The sequence below is a fragment of the Ahaetulla prasina genome, chromosome 2 (genome assembly GCF_028640845.1).
Source record: "Ahaetulla prasina isolate Xishuangbanna chromosome 2, ASM2864084v1, whole genome shotgun sequence".
NCBI lineage: Eukaryota > Metazoa > Chordata > Lepidosauria > Squamata > Colubridae > Ahaetulla > Ahaetulla prasina.
In genome coordinates, this window is record NC_080540.1 from 238,502,023 (window position 1) to 238,506,921 (window position 4,899).

The 4,899-nt window shown below is 39.4% G+C and overlaps 1 long non-coding RNA gene across 1 annotated transcript; it reads left to right on the plus strand.

The window, feature by feature from the left end:
• The first annotated feature begins 680 nt into the window (after positions 1 to 680).
• Positions 681 to 4,466, plus strand: LOC131190824 (uncharacterized). The gene is made up of 3 exons (XR_009153329.1): positions 681 to 1,072; positions 2,200 to 2,338; positions 4,035 to 4,466. It is a non-coding gene; the product is annotated as an uncharacterized LOC131190824 (long non-coding RNA).
• Positions 4,467 to 4,899: the final 433 nt, after the last annotated feature.

Sequence of the window (4,899 nt, forward strand, 5' to 3'; positions counted from 1 at the left end):
TTGCCTTATACACTGTAAGCCGCCCTGAGTCTTCGGAGAAGGGCGGGGTATAAATGTAAACAAAAAAAAAAAAAAGGTTTTGGTTACTACCTTTAAAGCGCTCCATGGCTTAGGGCCTGGGTACTTACGGGACCGCCTGCTGTTACCACATGCCTCCCACCGACCCGTACGCTCACACAGAGAGGGACTTCTCAGGGTGCCATCCGCCAAGCAATGTCGGCTGTCGGCCCCCAGGGGAAAATCCTTCTCTGTGGGGGCTCCTACCCTCTGGAACGAACTTTCCCTGGGTTTACGCCAAATACCTGACCTTCGGACCTTCCGCCGCGAATTGAAAACACATTTATTTATTCGTGCGGGGCTGGCTTAAATTTTATTGGTTTTAAATTTTTATTATTAATTTTTAATGGGTTTTAGTTTTATATGTTCCAAAGTTTTAGGCCAATTATTTAATAAGTTTTTTAATTCGTATTTTAATTGTATATTGCACTGTTTGTTTTACCTTGGCTGTACACCGCCCTGAGTCCTTCGGGAGAAGGGCGGTATAAAAATCGAATAAATAAATATAATAATAATAATAATAATAATAATAATAATAATAATAATAATAATAATAATAATAATAATAATAAAAAGAGGTCTGTAAGGGACATGCACAAGCGCACCAGCGTGCCTACCGTCCCTATCCTAATATTTTCTTTTATTCGTATCCTTTACGTGTATTTATAATTATGTTTACATTTGTATCTGTCATAAAATACACGCTTGATGAAATAAATAAAATAAATAAAAAAAACCAAATCCTTTTGGAATAAACTGTTTCAAATAATGTCATGTTAGCAACCTTTCTTTTAAAAAAAAATAAAGCAAACAAATTTAAAAATTATTTAAAAATATGTTTATAGTATTTAAAATTAAGACACGATTAGTGCTATGTCTTCACATAGGTGCTGTGGTGGCGCAGTGGTTAGAATGCAGTACTGCAGGATACTTCTGCTTACTGCTGGCTGATTGCAATTTGGCTGCTTGAAATCTCACCAGGCTCAAGGTTTACTCAGCCTTCCATCCTTCCAAGGTCAGTAAAATGAGATTCCAGATTGTTGGGGGCAATATGCTGGCTCTGTAAACCGCTTAGAGAGGGCTGTAAAAGCACTGTGAAGCAGTATATAAGTCTAAATGCTATTGCTATTGCTTAAGGAAATCATTTTGATTCTGGGACCAACAAGCTTTATGGTGCAACCAGGCAGTGGAGACCTGAACGGGATCCTCCTGAGCTCCTTGTCATGTACCATGTCACGTACATGATAAGGAATGGTTAGTCAAAATCTATGGGGATGTCCACTCAGGACAACTGTAATTGTGATCTCTTTACCGTAATAAAAAATGTCATAGCTAAAAATATTATATTGATTGCTCCCTTTCCTTACAAATGGAAAATGGGATTCTCAGTGTTCAACTAAAGGATGTCTTGTGATTTCATGCTCATTTTGGGATTTGAACTCTGTTCTCCAGCATGTTATCATACGTCAATAATCATAGTTTAAGATCTAAACTTTCTTTGTAAGCTCATTCTCAGTACAGTTAATCATGGAATGCAGAAGCCACATTCCTTAGTCTTTCTAGGGGAATATTCAAATGATCCATCTGGGTCACCATGAGGCATTTTTATCCTGATAGTTTATACTTTTCTGGACCACAAAGTAAATCCTACAGCCAAGCGGAGGGGTTTAATTCATCGCCTGGCTTCTTCAGTGTCCAACTACCACGGTTCCATCCAGATGAGGCTTTTCAAAGTTGGATTGGACCCCACACCAATTTCTCCTGAACATAAATTATGCCAGTTGGAAAGGGAGGAAGAACAGTCCCCTTTACCATAAAGTAATTCCACTTCTGAAACCAGCAATCAGAAAAATCTTTCCTTGGAAAAGGATCCTACCTGCAAAGCTGAGCTTAGAACAGTAAATGACCACAGCTTCTCTCCAGGGGCAGTGGGTACTGAGGCATGTGAGAAAATACATTGGCACATGTTTGTGGATGCTAGAGGTATTAAAATAGCCAGTGCCTGTTTCTAATTATTATCCCAGTCCTTCAGATGAATGGAATGTGAACCCGCATAACAATTATTGGAAACCCATAGAGGAAACTCCCTTTTCTGTCTGTCTGTCTGTCTGTCTATCCATCCATCTTTCTGCCCACCCACAGGACTGTGGCCTTGTTGAAAAATGCCTTCTGATGATAGAGTAGAAACAACCTTCTAGACCCCCAAATCACACTGACTCCTCAAGACTACAATCAAGCTAAAAAAAAAAAGTGGAAGTGGAACATTTCATGTTATTTAAAGGTAACCAGAGAGACTTGTTAATTGAAATAAGGATCATTGCCCCACTCTCATGGATAAAAATAAGAGGAATAGAATCTTGAGGTCCCTTAGTCATGGTTTTCTTTAGTTCCCAAATGGTAGTTTTAATGAGTTGGATTGATGAGATTAGTTGAAAAATACATCTTTGCATCAAGTTGTTCAAAATCCCAGAATTTTCCCAGAATCCTGCTACTATACTGTTCACATCAAGTAGACAAAAAGAATAATGGAAACATCTTTATTAAGGTGACCAAGCTGTATCTTCATGAATAAAAAGGTAGCAGCTGTACATTTTCTTAAGGACCTACTGATTGTGTGAATGATCTCACAGACCTCACAATCTATTGAGTAGGAGCTGTTTCAAATAGTTAGAATCTGTTCTTAAGCTCTGAATTATGCGTGGAAAGCAAAAGCAGCCAAAAAAGGACTCTTTAATACCTCACTGTTCCTAATTGTGGTATTCTTTCTTCTGGCATGAATTTAATCAGATCAGAGACAATATTCCAAGCTCCAATTCATTGGGCTTAAAGAGAATATTATACTTGCTTTATACTTACTATTGAGTATTATTTCATTCACCTTTGGGGTTATCTTCTTGTCAGTCAAGACAATCTGCTCTGACATTCACTTGTGCAGCTGAAGAAGATGCTGCTTTCTTCAGTAAACTATTTATAGAAACTGACCAGATGACCTGCTGGTTCTTACTTCCATAGTACAGCTGAGACACCATCTTCAACCACCATATAAGGCAGCAAGTCAATTCAGGGCTTTAGGGTTGAGATCAATCACAGTCTTGGTAAAATTTATTCCTCTTCCATAACATCTTTTAAACAATTGGCTTTGTGATAAAAACAGGGTGAGGATGCAACTATGTAATCAAAGCCCAGCTCTCCTTTTACAAGCACTTGTGCTTTGTTGCCCATTTTATCAATGGAAGGTTCATTTTATTTATTTTATTTCTGTTTGTGAAATCATGATCCTCTTGTACCTTGTTAAGGGTCACCTGATCATGGTTCACAAAAGACTGAGCTCGCTACTTCCCATTGCAGTTTCATGCTAGTTATTCCCTCTGTTACCAGGAGTATTTGTTTGAACAATGATTAAGAGGAGAGCAGAAAGATTTGCAATCCATCTTTGGCATGCAACCTAAACCACAAATTACAAATGTGTTTTCCGGGATAATATTTTGTTTAGATATTATGCGGTCAGAAGCAGGGGAGGAGATCAAAGCGGAGAAATGCAAGCAATGATATCTGATTTTAAATTATCATTAAATTGGGTTTAAGAAGGTGCAATTCTACTACGGGGTCTCCAACCTTGGCAACTTTAAGCATGGAGGACTTCAACTCCTGGAGAATTATGGGAGTTGAAGTCCTCCAGGCTTAAAGTTGCCACGGTTGGAGACCTCTGTTCTACTATATCTTGGCTGAAAATATATTTGGTAAAATTATGTTGGATTTGCATTTGATGGGTACAGTATTGCACACCGTGAATAACGATTTATCCAAATATTCTAGTGGGGAAAATATTTCTGTAGATGGTTTTATATTGGGCAGAAAATAAAGAAGTTGGCAGAACCTTCTTAATTTGCCTGGCAAGTTTTCTCAGCCACATCCTTTTCTAAATGATTACCTCTGGCAAGGTACGGTACTTTATAACCACTCTGCTTTTTCTCCAGGTTATTCTCATTGGCTTTCAGAAAAATGCATGCCCTCAGTATGAAAGGGCAAATGGAGAAATTCTGGATTCCAGGCATCGAAAAGCACCTAGAATGTTTGTCTATTTCTTGTGTTGCATTGATACTAAATGTCCTGGCTTGATTTCACTGCTACATCTTCTGGGAGGATGGAAAAAGCGATGTAGTGAAGCTTGTTTCTAAACAGGCATGGACACCTCTTTCAAATGATGTCCTTGCTTCTCCTGAATAGCAGAGGTGGTATTCAGCCAGTTTAGACCAGTTCAGGTGAACCAGTAGTGCCGATGATCATTTGGCTCCACCCACCCACCCCCACTGTATCCTGTCCTTTATTTCCTTCTTTGTAGCTCATCTCAATCAAGCGGCACAGCTGATTTCCCCTCCCCGCCCCTCACTGTTCTACTTACCATTGCTGACTTGAAAGTTAAGCAGCTGAGCTTCTAAATGCTCCATTTTCAGCACTCCGCGCAAGCGCCTTAAGCACAAAGCGCACACTCACCAAACTAGTTGTTAAACCGGCAGCATTCCACAACTGCTGAGTAGGCCTGGAAGACAAAGAAGGTAGCTGATACCCTTATTCCCTTCTGGTAACCACACTGTATATTGGACATTAATACAATCGAATGGATCCAGAGGTATTTCACGAGAAGAGTACTCCACTCCTCTGCTCACAATAGAATACCTTATGCCACCAGGCTTGAAATTTTGGGCTTGGACAACCTTGAATTACGCCGGCTATGGTCTGACCTAAGCATAGTACACAAAATTGTCTGCTACGTCCTACCTGTCAATGACTACTTCAGCTTCAACCGCAATAATACACGGGCAAACAATAGATACAAACCCA